This window comes from Oncorhynchus kisutch, linkage group LG17 (genome assembly GCF_002021735.2).
Source record: "Oncorhynchus kisutch isolate 150728-3 linkage group LG17, Okis_V2, whole genome shotgun sequence".
NCBI lineage: Eukaryota > Metazoa > Chordata > Actinopteri > Salmoniformes > Salmonidae > Oncorhynchus > Oncorhynchus kisutch.
The window spans coordinates 6,226,227-6,240,113 of NC_034190.2; the positions used below are offsets into that span (position 1 = coordinate 6,226,227).

The following is a 13,887-nucleotide window of genomic DNA, read 5'->3' on the forward strand; positions in this document are numbered from 1 at the left end:
CAGACGATGACTGGCCACCCCTCACAGCCTGGTTCCTCTCTAGGTTTTTTCCTAGGTTTTGGCCTTTCTAGGGAGTTTTTCCTAGCCACCGTGCTTCTACACCTGCATTGCTTGCTGTTTGGGGTTTTAGGCTGGGTTTCTGTACAGCACTTTGTGACATCAGCTGATGTAAGAAGGGCTTTATACAAATATTTGATTGATTTGATTGTCAAGTTAAAGTGCACTGCTGTCAAAAACCGCTGAAAATGTTATCCTCCTTTGAGCCAGTGTGAGCCAGTGACATAAGGATTGTTGCAATTTCAAATACACTCCGCGACTTTACCAACTGTCCTATGGAAGGTCAACAAGTTATGAATTCTGTGATCTCAGGGAAAGATAATATGTTTCTCAAACACAAGTCAAAGTGCACTGCTGTCAAAAGTTGGAGCAAGCCACAAGAAAAAATAGACTCCTTCGAGCCGGATTTGAACCAGCGACCTAAGGATTGCTACAATTATCAACCTACAGTCCTCCGCTCTACCAACTGAGCTATCGAAGGTGGACAAGTAACTCCAAAAGCCATGACCTAGATGGTAAGAAGTTCTGCTGACCCTGCTGGTCATCCATGAACATTTGAACATCTAGGCCATATTTTGTTATAATCGCTACCCAGAACAGCCAGACGATGACTGGCCACCCCTCACAGTCTGGTTCCTCTCTAGGTTTTTTCCTAGGTTTTGGCCTTTCTAGGGAGTTTTTCCTAGCCACCGTGCTTCTACACCTGCATTGCTTGCTGTTTGGGGTTTTAGGCTGGGTTTCTGTACAGCACTTTGTGACATCAGCTGATGTAAGAAGGGCTTTATACAAATATTTGATTGATTTGATTGTCAAGTTAAAGTGCACTGCTGTCAAAAACCGCTGAAAATGTTATCCTCCTTTGAGCCAGTGTGAGCCAGTGACATAAGGATTGTTGCAATTTCAAATACACTCCGCGACTTTACCAACTGTCCTATGGAAGGTCAACAAGTTATGAATTCTGTGATCTCAGGGAAAGATAATATGTTTGTCAAACACAAGTCAAAGTGCACTGCTGTCAAAAGTTGGAGCAAGCGACAAGAAAAAATAGACTCCTTCGAGCCGGATTTGAACCAGCGACCTAAGGATTGCTACAATTATCAACCTACAGTCCTCCGCTCTACCAACTGAGCTATCGAAGGTGGACAAGTAAGTCCAAAAGCCATGACCTAGATGGTAAGAAGTTCTGCTGACCCTGCGGGTCATCCATGAACATTTGAACATCTTGGCCATGTTTTGTTGTAATCGCTACCCGGAACAGCCAGACGATGACTGGCCACCCCTCACAGCCTGGTTCCTCTCTAGGTTTTTTCCTAGGTTTTGGCCTTTCTAGGGAGTTTTTCCTAGCCACCGTGCTTCTACACCTGCATTGCTTGCTGTTTGGGGTTTTAGGCTGGGTTTCTGTACAGCACTTTGTGACATCAGCTGATGTAAGAAGGGCTTTATACAAATATTTGATTGATTTGATTGTCAAGTTAAAGTGCACTGCTGTCAAAAACCGCTGAAAATGTTATCCTCCTTTGAGCCAGTGTGAGCCAGTGACATAAGGATTGTTGCAATTTCAAATACACTCCGCGACTTTACCAACTGTCCTATGGAAGGTCAACAAGTTATGAATTCTGTGATCTCAGGGAAAGATAATATGTTTCTCAAACACAAGTCAAAGTGCACTGCTGTCAAAAGTTGGAGCAAGCCACAAGAAAAAATACACTCCTTCGAACCGGATTTGAACCAGCGACCTAAGGATTGCTAAAATTATCACCTACAGTCCTCTGCTCTACCAACTGAGGTATCGAAGGTGGACAAGTAACTCCAAAAGCCATAACCTAGATGGTAAGAAGTTCTGCTGGCCCTGCTGGTCATCCATGAACATTTGAACATCTAGGCCATATTTTGTTATAATCGCTACCCAGAACAGCCAGACGATGACTGTCCACCCCTCACAGTCTGGTTCCTCTCTAGGTTTTTTCCTAGGTTTTGGCCTTTCTAGGGAGTTTTTCCTAGCCACCGTGCTTCTACACCTGCATTGCTTGCTGTTTGGGGTTTTAGGCTGGGTTTCTGTACAGCACTTTGTGACATCAGCTGATGTAAGAAGGGCTTTATACAAATATTTGATTGATTTGATTGTCAAGTTAAAGTGCACTGCTGTCAAAAACCGCTGAAAATGTTATCCTCCTTTGAGCCAGTGTGAGCCAGTGACATAAGGATTGTTGCAATTTCAAATACACTCCGCGACTTTACCAACTGTCCTATGGAAGGTCAACAAGTTATGAATTCTGTGATCTCAGGGAAAGATAATATGTTTGTCAAACACAAGTCAAAGTGCACTGCTGTCAAAAGTTGGAGCAAGCGACAAGAAAAAATAGACTCCTTCGAGCCGGATTTGAACCAGCGACCTAAGGATTGCTACAATTACAACCTACAGTCCTCCGCTCTACCAACTGAGCTATCGAAGGTGGACAAGTAAGTCCAAAAGCCATGACCTAGATGGTAAGAAGTTCTGCTGACCCTGCGGGTCATCCATGAACATTTGAACATCTTGGCCATGTTTTGTTGTAATCGCTACCCGGAACAGCCAGACGATGACTGGCCACCCCTCACAGCCTGGTTCCTCTCTAGGTTTTTTCCTAGGTTTTGGCCTTTCTAGGGAGTTTTTCCTAGCCACCGTGCTTCTACACCTGCATTGCTTGCTGTTTGGGGTTTTAGGCTGGGTTTCTGTACAGCACTTTGTGACATCAGCTGATGTAAGAAGGGCTTTATACAAATATTTGATTGATTTGATTGTCAAGTTAAAGTGCACTGCTGTCAAAAACCGCTGAAAATGTTATCCTCCTTTGAGCCAGTGTGAGCCAGTGACATAAGGATTGTTGCAATTTCAAATACACTCCGCGACTTTACCAACTGTCCTATGGAAGGTCAACAAGTTATGAATTCTGTGATCTCAGGGAAAGATAATATGTTTCTCAAACACAAGTCAAAGTGCACTGCTGTCAAAAGTTGGAGCAAGCCACAAGAAAAAATAGACTCCTTCGAGACGGATTTGAACCAGCGACCTAAGGATTGCTAAAATTATCACCTACAGTCCTCTGCTCTACCAACTGAGCTATCGAAGGTGGACAAGTAACTCCAAAAGCCATAACCTAGATGGTAAGACGTTCTGCTGGCCCTGCTGGTCATCCATGAACATTTGAACATCTAGGCCATATTTTGTTATAATCGCTACCCAGAACAGCCAGACGATGACTGTCCACCCCTCACAGTCTGGTTCCTCTCTAGGTTTTTTCCTAGGTTTTGGCCTTTCTAGGGAGTTTTTCCTAGCCACCGTGCTTCTACACCTGCATTGCTTGCTGTTTGGGGTTTTAGGCTGGGTTTCTGTACAGCACTTTGTGACATCAGCTGATGTAAGAAGGGCTTTATACAAATATTTGATTGATTTGATTGTCAAGTTAAAGTGCACTGCTGTCAAAAACCGCTGAAAATGTTATCCTCCTTTGAGCCAGTGTGAGCCAGTGACATAAGGATTGTTGCAATTTCAAATACACTCCGCGACTTTACCAACTGTCCTATGGAAGGTCAACAAGTTATGAATTCTGTGATCTCAGGGAAAGATAATATGTTTCTCAAACACAAGTCAAAGTGCACTGCTGTCAAAAGTTGGAGCAAGCCACAAGAAAAAATAGACTCCTTCGAGCCGGATTTGAACCAGCGACCTAAGGATTGCTACAATTACAACCTACAGTCCTCCGCTCTACCAACTGAGCTATCGAAGGTGGACAAGTAAGTCCAAAAGCCATGACCTAGATGGTAAGAAGTTCTGCTGACCCTGCGGGTCATCCATGAACATTTGAACTTCTTGGCCATGTTTTGTTGTAATCGCTACCCGGAACAGCCAGACGATGACTGGCCACCCCTCACAGCCTGGTTCCTCTCTAGGTTTTTTCCTAGGTTTTGGCCTTTCTAGGGAGTTTTTCCTAGCCACCGTGCTTCTACACCTGCATTGCTTGCTGTTTGGGGTTTTAGGCTGGGTTTCTGTACAGCACTTTGTGACATCAGCTGATGTAAGAAGGGCTTTATACAAATATTTGATTGATTTGATTGTCAAGTTAAAGTGCACTGCTGTCAAAAACCGCTGAAAATGTTATCCTCCTTTGAGCCAGTGTGAGCCAGTGACATAAGGATTGTTGCAATTTCAAATACACTCCGCGACTTTACCAACTGTCCTATGGAAGGTCAACAAGTTATGAATTCTGTGATCTCAGGGAAAGATAATATGTTTCTCAAACACAAGTCAAAGTGCACTGCTGTCAAAAGTTGGAGCAAGCCACAAGAAAAAATAGACTCCTTCGAGCCGGATTTGAACCAGCGACCTAAGGATTGCTACAATTATCACCTACAGTCCTCCGCTCTACCAACTGAGCTATCGAAGGTGGACAAGTAAATCCAAAAGCCATGACCTAGATGGTAAGAAGTTCTGCTGACCCTGCTGGTCATCCATGAACATTTGAACATCTTGGCCATGTTTTGTTATAATCGCTACCCGGAACAGCCAGACGATGACTGGCCACCCCTCACAGCCTGGTTCCTCTCTAGGTTTTTTCCTAGGTTTTGGCCTTTCTAGGGAGTTTTTCCTAGCCACCGTGCTTCTACACCTGCATTGCTTGCTGTTTGGGGTTTTAGGCTGGGTTTCTGTACAGCACTTTGTGACATCAGCTGATGTAAGAAGGGCTTTATACAAATATTTGATTGATTTGATTGTCAAGTTAAAGTGCACTGCTGTCAAAAACCGCTGAAAATGTTATCCTCCTTTGAGCCAGTGTGAGCCAGTGACATAAGGATTGTTGCAATTTCAAATACACTCCGCGACTTTACCAACTGTCCTATGGAAGGTCAACAAGTTATGAATTCTGTGATCTCAGGGAAAGATAATATGTTTCTCAAACACAAGTCAAAGTGCACTGCTGTCAAAAGTTGGAGCAAGCCACAAGAAAAAATAGACTCCTTCGAGCCGGATTTGAACCAGCGACCTAAGGATTGCTAAAATTATCACCTACAGTCCTCCGCTCTACCAACTGAGCTATCGAAGGTGGACAAGTAAATCCAAAAGCCATGACCTAGATGGTAAGAAGTTCTGCTGACCCTGCTGGTCATCCATGAACATTTGAACATCTTGGCCATGTTTTGTTGTAATCGCTACCCGGAACAGCCAGACGATGACTGGCCACCCCTCACAGCCTGGTTCCTCTCTAGGTTTTTTCCTAGGTTTTGGCCTTTCTAGGGAGTTTTTCCTAGCCACCGTGCTTCTACACCTGCATTGCTTGCTGTTTGGGGTTTTAGGCTGGGTTTCTGTACAGCACTTTGTGACATCAGCTGATGTAAGAAGGGCTTTATACAAATATTTGATTGATTTGATTGTCAAGTTAAAGTGCACTGCTGTCAAAAACCGCTGAAAATGTTATCCTCCTTTGAGCCAGTGTGAGCCAGTGACATAAGGATTGTTGCAATTTCAAATACACTCCGCGACTTTACCAACTGTCCTATGGAAGGTCAACAAGTTATGAATTCTGTGATCTCAGGGAAAGATAATATGTTTCTCAAACACAAATCAAAGTGCACTGCTGTCAAAAGTTGGAGCAAGCCACAAGAAAAAATACACTCCTTCGAGCCGGATTTGAACCAGCGACCTAAGGATTGCTAAAATTATCACCTACAGTCCTCCGCTCTACCAACTGAGCTATCGAAGGTGGACAAGTAACTCCAAAAGCCATGACCTAGATGGTAAGAAGTTCTGCTGACCCTGCTGGTCATCCATGAACATTTGAACATCTTGGCCATGTTTTGTTATAATCGCTACCCGGAACAGCCAGACGATGACTGGCCACCCCTCACAGCCTGGTTCCTCTCTAGGTTTTTTCCTAGGTTTTGGCCTTTCTAGGGAGTTTTTCCTAGCCACCGTGCTTCTACACCTGCATTGCTTGCTGTTTGGGGTTTTAGGCTGGGTTTCTGTACAGCACTTTGTGACATCAGCTGATGTAAGAAGGGCTTTATACAAATATTTGATTGATTTGATTGTCAAGTTAAAGTGCACTGCTGTCAAAAACCGCTGAAAATGTTATCCTCCTTTGAGCCAGTGTGAGCCAGTGACATAAGGATTGTTGCAATTTCAAATACACTCCGCGACTTTACCAACTGTCCTATGGAAGGTCAACAAGTTATGAATTCTGTGATCTCAGGGAAAGATAATATGTTTCTCAAACACAAATCAAAGTGCACTGCTGTCAAAAGTTGGAGCAAGCCACAAGAAAAAATACACTCCTTCGAGCCGGATTTGAACCAGCGACCTAAGGATTGCTAAAATTATCACCTACAGTCCTCCGCTCTACCAACTGAGCTATCGAAGGTGGACAAGTAAATCCAAAAGCCATGACCTAGATGGTAAGAAGTTCTGCTGACCCTGCGGGTCATCCATGAACATTTGAACATCTTGGCCATGTTTTGTTGTAATCGCTACCCGGAACAGCCAGACGATGACTGGCCACCCCTCACAGCCTGGTTCCTCTCTAGGTTTTTTCCTAGGTTTTGGCCTTTCTAGGGAGTTTTTCCTAGCCACCGTGCTTCTACACCTGCATTGCTTGCTGTTTGGGGTTTTAGGCTGGGTTTCTGTACAGCACTTTGTGACATCAGCTGATGTAAGAAGGGCTTTATAAAAATATTTGATTGATTTGATTGTCAAGTTAAAGTGCACTGCTGTCAAAAACCGCTGAAAAAGTTATCCTCCTTTGAGCCAGTGTGAGCCAGTGACATAAGGATTGTTGCAATTTCAAATACACTCCGCGACTTTACCAACTGTCCTATGGAAGGTCAACAAGTTATGAATTCTGTGATCTCAGGGAAAGATAATATGTTTCTCAAACACAAATCAAAGTGCACTGCTGTCAAAAGTTGGAGCAAGCCACAAGAAAAAATACACTCCTTCGAGCCGGATTTGAACCAGCGACCTAAGGATTGCTAAAATTATCACCTACAGTCCTCCGCTCTACCAACTGAGGTATCGAAGGTGGACAAGTAACTCCAAAAGCCATGACCTAGATGGTAAGAAGTTCTGCTGGCCCTGCTGGTCATCCATGAACATTTGAACATCTAGGCCATATTTTGTTATAATCGCTACCCAGAACAGCCAGACGATGACTGTCCACCCCTCACAGTCTGGTTCCTCTCTAGGTTTTTTCCTAGGTTTTGGCCTTTCTAGGGAGTTTTTCCTAGCCACCGTGCTTCTACACCTGCATTGCTTGCTGTTTGGGGTTTTAGGCTGGGTTTCTGTACAGCACTTTGTGACATCAGCTGATGTAAGAAGGGCTTTATACAAATATTTGATTGATTTGATTGTCAAGTTAAAGTGCACTGCTGTCAAAAACCGCTGAAAATGTTATCCTCCTTTGAGCCAGTGTGAGCCAGTGACATAAGGATTGTTGCAATTTCAAATACACTCCGCGACTTTACCAACTGTCCTATGGAAGGTCAACAAGTTATGAATTCTGTGATCTCAGGGAAAGATAATATGTTTCTCAAACACAAGTCAAAGTGCACTGCTGTCAAAAGTTGGAGCAAGCCACAAGAAAAAATAGACTCCTTCGAGCCGGATTTGAACCAGCGACCTAAGGATTGCTACAATTATCACCTACAGTCCTCCGCTCTACCAACTGAGCTATCGAAGGTGGACAAGTAAATCCAAAAGCCATGACCTAGATGGTAAGAAGTTCTGCTGACCCTGCGGGTCATCCATGAACATTTGAACATCTTGGCCATGTTTTGTTGTAATCGCTACCCGGAACAGCCAGACGATGACTGGCCACCCCTCACAGCCTGGTTCCTCTCTAGGTTTTTTCCTAGGTTTTGGCCTTTCTAGGGAGTTTTTCCTAGCCACCGTGCTTCTACACCTGCATTGCTTGCTGTTTGGGGTTTTAGGCTGGGTTTCTGTAACAGCACTTTGTGACATCAGCTGATGTAAGAAGGGCTTTATAAAAATATTTGATTGATTTGATTGTCAAGTTAAAGTGCACTGCTGTCAAAAACCGCTGAAAAAGTTATCCTCCTTTGAGCCAGTGTGAGCCAGTGACATAAGGATTGTTGCAATTTCAAATACACTCCGCGACTTTACCAACTGTCCTATGGAAGGTCAAACAAGTTATGAATTCTGTGATCTCAGGGAAAGATAATATGTTTCTCAAACACAAATCAAAGTGCACTGCTGTCAAAAGTTTTACAAGCCACAAGAAAAAATACACTCCTTCGAGCCGGATTTGAACAAGCGACCTAAGGATTGCTAAAATTATCACCTACAGTCCTCCGCTCTACCAACTGAGGTATCGAAGGTGGACAAGTAACTCCAAAAGCCATGACCTAGATGGTAAGAAGTTCTGCTGACCCTGCGGGTCATCCATGAACATTTGAACATCTTGGCCATATTTTGTTATAATCGCTACCCAGAACAGCCAGACGATGACTGCCACCCCTCACAGTCTGGTTCCTCTCTAGGTTTTTTCCTAGGTTTTGGCCTTCTAGGGAGTTTTTCCTAGCCACCGTGCTTCTACACCTGCATTGCTTGCTGTTTGGGGTTTTAGGCTGGGTTTCTGTACAGCACTTTGTGACATCAGCTGATGTAAGAAGAGCTTTATACAAATATTTGATTGATTTGATTGTCAAGTTAAAGTGCACTGCTGTCAAAAACCGCTGAAAATGTTATCCTCATAAGGATTGTTGCAATTTCAAATACACTCCGACACTTTACCAAACTGTCATGGAAGGTCAACAAGTTATGAATTCGGTGATCTCAGGGAAAGATAATATGTTTGTCAAACACAAGTCAAAGTGCACTGCTGTCAAAAGTTGGAGCAAGCCACAAGAAAAAATAGACTCCTTCGAGACGGATTTGAACAAGCGACCTAAGATTGGTACAATTATCACCTACAGTCCTCCGCTCTACCAACTGAGCTATGAAGGTGGAGAAGAAGCTCCAAAAGCCATGACCTAGATGGTAAGAAGTTCTGCTGACCCTGCGGGTCATCCATGAACATTTGAACTTCTTGGCCATGTTTTGTTGTAATCGCTACCCGGAACAGCCAGACGATGACTGGCCACCCCTCACAGCCCTGGTTCTCTCTAGGTTTTTCCTAGGGAGTTTTTACTAGCCCCGTGCTTCTACACCTGCATTGCTTGCTGTTTGGGGTTTTAGCTGGGGTTTCTGTACAGCACTTTGTGACATCAGCTGATGTAAGAAGGGCTTATACAAATATTTGATTGATTTGATTGTCAAGTTAAAGTGCACTGCTGTCAAAAACCGCTGAAAATGTTATCCTCCCTTTGAGCCAGTGTGAGCCAGTGACATACGGATTGTTGCAATTTCAAATAACTCCGCGACTTTACCAAACTGTCCTATGGAAGGTCAACAAGTTATGAATTCTGTGATCTCAGGGAAAGATAATATGTTCTCAAACACAAATCAAAGTGCACTGCTGTCAAAAGTTGGAGCAAGCCACAAGAAAAAATACACTCCTTCGAAACGGATTTGAACCAGGCNACAGAGAGAGAGCTTGATGATGTGATGAGGGGGGTAGAGAAATGACTGGCTTGATGATGTGATGAGAGTGGTAGAGAGATGACTGGCTTGATGATGTGATGAGGGGGTTAGAGAGATGACTGCTTGATGATGTGATGAGGGGGTAGAGAGATGACTGGCTTGATGATGTGATGAGGGGGGTAGAGAGATGACTGGCTTGATGATTGTGATGAGGGGGGTAGAGAGATGACTGGCTTGATGATGTGATGAGGGGGTAGAGAGATGACTGGCTTGATGATTGTGATGAGGGGGGTAGAGAGATGTCTGGCTTGATGATGTGATGAGGGGGGTAGAGAGATGACTGGCTTGATGATGTGATGAGGGGGGTAGAGAGATGACTGGTTGATGATGTGATGAGGGGGGTAGAGAGATGACTGGCTTGATGATGTGATGAGGGGGGGGTAGAGAGATGACTGGCTTGATGATGTGATGAGGGGGTAGAGAGATGACTGGCTTGATGATGTGATGAGGGGGGTAGAGAGATGACTGGCTTGATGATGTGATGAGGGGGGTAGAGAGATGACTGGCTTGAATGATGTGATGAGGGGGGTAGAGAGACTGGCTTGATGATGTGATGAGGGGGGTAGAGAGATGACTGGCTTGATGATGTGATGAGGGGGGTAGAGAGATGACTGGCTTGATGATGTGATAAGGGTGGTAGAGAGATGACTGGCTTGATGATGTGATGAGGGGGGTAGAGAGATGACCGGCTTGATGATGTGATGAGGGGGGTAGAGAGATGACTGGCTTGATGATGTGATGAGGGGGGGTAGGAGAGATGACTGGCTTGATGATGTGATGAGGGGGGGTAGAGAGATGACTGGCTTGATGATGTGATGAGGGGGGTGGAGAGATGACTGGCTTGATGATGTGATGAGGGTGGTAGAGAGATGACTGGCTTGATGATGTGATGACGGGTGGTAGAGAGATGACTGGCTTGATGATGTGATGACGGGGTGGTAGAGAGATGACTGGCTTGATGATGTGATGAGGGGTGGTAGAGAGATGACTGGCTTGATGATGTGATGAGGGTGAGGTAGAGAGATGACTGGCTTGATGATGTGAGCGGGGTGGTATAGAGATGACTGGCTTGATGATGTGATGACTGGTAGTAGAGAGATGACTGGCTTGATGATGTGATGAGGGTGGTAGAGAGATGACTGGCTTGATGATGTGATGAGGGTGAGGTAGAGAGATGACTGGCTTGATGATGTGATGAGGGTGAGGTAGAGAGATGACTGGCTTGATGATGTGATGAGGGTGAGGTAGAGAGACGACTGGCTTGATGATGTGATGAGGGTGAGGTAGAGAGATGACTGGCTTGATGATGTGATGAGGGTGAGGTAGAGAGATGACTGGCTTGATGATGTGATGAGGGTGGTAGAGAGATGACTGGCTTGATGATGTGATGCGGCGGTTGTTAGAGAGATGACTGGCTTGATGATATGATGACTGGTGGTAGAGAGATGACTGGCTTGATGATGTGATGAGGGTGGTAGAGAGATGACTGGCTTGATGATGTGATGAGGCGGTGGTAGAGAGATGACTGGCTTGATGATGTGATGACTGGTGGTAGAGAGATGACTGGCTTGATGATGTGATGAGGGCGGTGTTAGAGAGATGACTGGCTTGATGATGTGATGACTGGTGGTAGAGAGATGACCGGCTTAATGATGTGATGAGGGGGGTGTTAGAGAGATGACTGGCTTGATGATGTGATGAGGGTGGTAGAGAGATGACTGGCTTGATGATGTGATGAGGGGGGTGTTAGAGAGATGACTGGCTTGATGATGTGATGACTGGTGGTAGAGAGATGAATGGCTTGATGATGTGATGAGGGGGGTGTTAGAGAGATGACTGGCTTGATGATGTGATGAGGGTGAGGTAGAGAGATGACTGGCTTGATGATGTGATGAGGGGGGTGAGGTAGAGAGATGACTGGCTTGATGATGTGATGAGGGTGAGGTAGAGAGATGACTGGCTTGATGATGTGATGAGGGGGGTGTTAGAGAGGATCAGGTGATCAGGTGTAAACGTGTTGCAATATGCTCTCATTCACTTTAGGTAAATGCCGTCACACATTCATGTCCCCAAGTGTTTCGACAAGTCTCTGGAGAGACAGCCAAATGTGCTGACTCCAATTCACTCACACACACCATGTACAGTACAGTGGTGTAAAATCTTGAAGTAAACTTATTTTTATCTACTGCTTTTGTCGATTTTTGCCCGAACTTTACTTTACTATTTATATTTTGTAAAAAAGTTTACTTTTATTTCACTACATTCCTAAAGAAAATTATGTATTTTTTTTACAACATACATTTTCCCTGACGTGCAAAGTAGCTTTGAATGGACAGGACAATTCACTCACTCACTCACTCACTCACTCACTCACTCACTCACTCACTCACTCACTCACTCACTCACTCACTCACTCACTCAGTCAGTCACTCACTCACTCACTCACTCACTCACTCACTCACTCACTCAGTCACTCACTCACTCAGTCACTCACTCACTCACTCACTCACTCACTCACTCACTCACTCTGACTGGTTATAATATTTTTTTTGATCTGACAGAGTTGGAGGGGGTTGTCGCCATATACATAAGAGCAACTTAAATGTTTCTGTATCCATTACTACCTCTGTCTACTAAGCAATTTGAATGTCTCGTCCTAAATGTGGGCCTTTGTAATAATGCCATCTGACACTAGTGTGAATTCATACCTCCCACCATTGTCCTTCACATGTGCTCTGCTGTCTAACTATGCTAAATACGAATTATTAATATTGGGGTGGGATCTTAATGTAGATTGGTTGATGCCAGTATCTGATAGGCTGAATGATATTTGTACTGAGCCAATTCTAACGCAGCTGATAACTAATCCAATTTGCCCCCAAACTTTAAACAGCCTGAAAAATCTACTCTCTTAGATATTATTCTAACAAATACCCCTGGTAAAGTAGTTGACAGCTAATGGGATATTTGCCAGTGAGTTCAGTGACCATTGTCCTGTTGCCTGCATAAGTGTGTCTGTGTGTGTGTGTGTGTGGGGGGGGGGGGGGGGGGGGGGTTCTACTATGAAAACTTATCAAATTGTTCTAAGGTCAATCCAAGGATCATTTAAAAAAACTTTTGTAATTTTTCTAAACATGTATTTAACCCCTTATATTTTGGCACCAAACTATCTCCATATACTGTATGTACTTCCGGGGTTTTAATGACCACCATTTTTTGTCTGAGCTGAGGATGAGTGACTGGTGCGTTGCGTTAACTATCGCTGATTCGGATCTTTATATCCCTGTTTAACCGTTGCAGATAAACATGTGACATACAAAATTCTAAGGGTGAAAGACATACAGTCTCTAATCCTTGGTTTCTGTTACATCTGCTCCTGCCACGCCCTCTACTGCTCATCCTGTGTCTCCGTAACCTGCCGCCACTCACCCAGTGCTTTCTCTCTCTTCCCCTCCCTCTCTCTTTGTGTGTGTGATTGTGTGGGCAGAGACAGGTGTGCTGCAGTCAGAGCAGATCCTCACCAGCTGCAACCTGTTCCATAATCAAGACCTCTACAAATACTCAGTCCTGACACTTCCACACTGTCAGATTGTAATCTCTGCTCAGTCTGCATACGTTTCTAGCCGTTTGTTACTATTTAGAGCCGGTTATCGTGTTGTGCCTGTTTTCCTTGCCTGACACGTTTTTCCTCTCCGCTACAGTTCTGCCCGCTCTGACTCTGGTCCCTGTCTCCAGTCCCACATCTCCTCATCCTGCTACTCTGTCCTGGATTCCCCACTCTACTGCTCACTTGGATTCCCCTCCAGACCTGCTTACCCTGTCTCAACCCTTCTCCCTCCAGCCTCAGCCTCCGGACCTGCTTACCCTGTGTCTCAACCCTTCTCCCTCCAGCCTCAGCCTCCGGACCTGCTTACCCTGTCTCAACCCTTCTCGCTCCAGCCTCAGCCTCCGGACCTGCTTACCCTGTCTCAACCCCTCTCGCTCCAGCCTCAGCCTCCGGACCTGCTTACCCTGTCTCAACGCCTCTCGCTCAAGCCTCAGCCTCCGGACCTGCTTACCCTCTCTCAACCCCTCTCGCTCCAGCCTCAGCCTCCGGACCTGCTTACCCTGTCTCAACCCTTCTCGCTCCAGCCTCAGCCTCCGGACCTGCTTACCCTGTCTCAACCCTTCTCGCTCCAGCCTCAGCCTCCGGACCTGCT

At 45.0% G+C, this 13,887-nt stretch overlaps 13 non-coding genes across 13 annotated transcripts; all 13 read right to left on the reverse strand.

The window, feature by feature from the left end:
• Positions 1–449: 449 nt before the first annotated feature.
• trnay-gua (transfer RNA tyrosine (anticodon GUA)) lies at positions 450–538 on the reverse strand. The gene is given in 2 exon segments: positions 450–485; positions 502–538. It is a non-coding gene; the product is annotated as a tRNA-Tyr (tRNA).
• Positions 539–1,107: 569 nt separating this feature from the next.
• Positions 1,108–1,196, reverse strand: trnay-gua (transfer RNA tyrosine (anticodon GUA)). The gene is given in 2 exon segments: positions 1,108–1,143; positions 1,160–1,196. It is a non-coding gene; the product is annotated as a tRNA-Tyr (tRNA).
• Positions 1,197–1,765: 569 nt separating this feature from the next.
• Positions 1,766–1,853, reverse strand: trnay-gua (transfer RNA tyrosine (anticodon GUA)). Its single transcript is given in 2 exon segments — positions 1,766–1,801; positions 1,817–1,853. It is a non-coding gene; the product is annotated as a tRNA-Tyr (tRNA).
• Positions 1,854–2,422: 569 nt separating this feature from the next.
• trnay-gua (transfer RNA tyrosine (anticodon GUA)) lies at positions 2,423–2,510 on the reverse strand. The gene is given in 2 exon segments: positions 2,423–2,458; positions 2,474–2,510. It is a non-coding gene; the product is annotated as a tRNA-Tyr (tRNA).
• A 569-nt stretch (positions 2,511–3,079) lies between these two features.
• trnay-gua (transfer RNA tyrosine (anticodon GUA)) lies at positions 3,080–3,167 on the reverse strand. The gene is given in 2 exon segments: positions 3,080–3,115; positions 3,131–3,167. It is a non-coding gene; the product is annotated as a tRNA-Tyr (tRNA).
• Positions 3,168–3,736: 569 nt separating this feature from the next.
• trnay-gua (transfer RNA tyrosine (anticodon GUA)) lies at positions 3,737–3,824 on the reverse strand. Its single transcript is given in 2 exon segments — positions 3,737–3,772; positions 3,788–3,824. It is a non-coding gene; the product is annotated as a tRNA-Tyr (tRNA).
• A 569-nt stretch (positions 3,825–4,393) lies between these two features.
• On the reverse strand, positions 4,394–4,481 carry trnay-gua (transfer RNA tyrosine (anticodon GUA)). The gene is given in 2 exon segments: positions 4,394–4,429; positions 4,445–4,481. It is a non-coding gene; the product is annotated as a tRNA-Tyr (tRNA).
• Positions 4,482–5,050: 569 nt separating this feature from the next.
• On the reverse strand, positions 5,051–5,138 carry trnay-gua (transfer RNA tyrosine (anticodon GUA)). Its single transcript is given in 2 exon segments — positions 5,051–5,086; positions 5,102–5,138. It is a non-coding gene; the product is annotated as a tRNA-Tyr (tRNA).
• A 569-nt stretch (positions 5,139–5,707) lies between these two features.
• On the reverse strand, positions 5,708–5,795 carry trnay-gua (transfer RNA tyrosine (anticodon GUA)). The gene is given in 2 exon segments: positions 5,708–5,743; positions 5,759–5,795. It is a non-coding gene; the product is annotated as a tRNA-Tyr (tRNA).
• A 569-nt stretch (positions 5,796–6,364) lies between these two features.
• On the reverse strand, positions 6,365–6,452 carry trnay-gua (transfer RNA tyrosine (anticodon GUA)). The gene is given in 2 exon segments: positions 6,365–6,400; positions 6,416–6,452. It is a non-coding gene; the product is annotated as a tRNA-Tyr (tRNA).
• A 569-nt stretch (positions 6,453–7,021) lies between these two features.
• Positions 7,022–7,109, reverse strand: trnay-gua (transfer RNA tyrosine (anticodon GUA)). Its single transcript is given in 2 exon segments — positions 7,022–7,057; positions 7,073–7,109. It is a non-coding gene; the product is annotated as a tRNA-Tyr (tRNA).
• A 569-nt stretch (positions 7,110–7,678) lies between these two features.
• On the reverse strand, positions 7,679–7,766 carry trnay-gua (transfer RNA tyrosine (anticodon GUA)). Its single transcript is given in 2 exon segments — positions 7,679–7,714; positions 7,730–7,766. It is a non-coding gene; the product is annotated as a tRNA-Tyr (tRNA).
• A 570-nt stretch (positions 7,767–8,336) lies between these two features.
• Positions 8,337–8,424, reverse strand: trnay-gua (transfer RNA tyrosine (anticodon GUA)). The gene is given in 2 exon segments: positions 8,337–8,372; positions 8,388–8,424. It is a non-coding gene; the product is annotated as a tRNA-Tyr (tRNA).
• Positions 8,425–13,887: the final 5,463 nt, after the last annotated feature.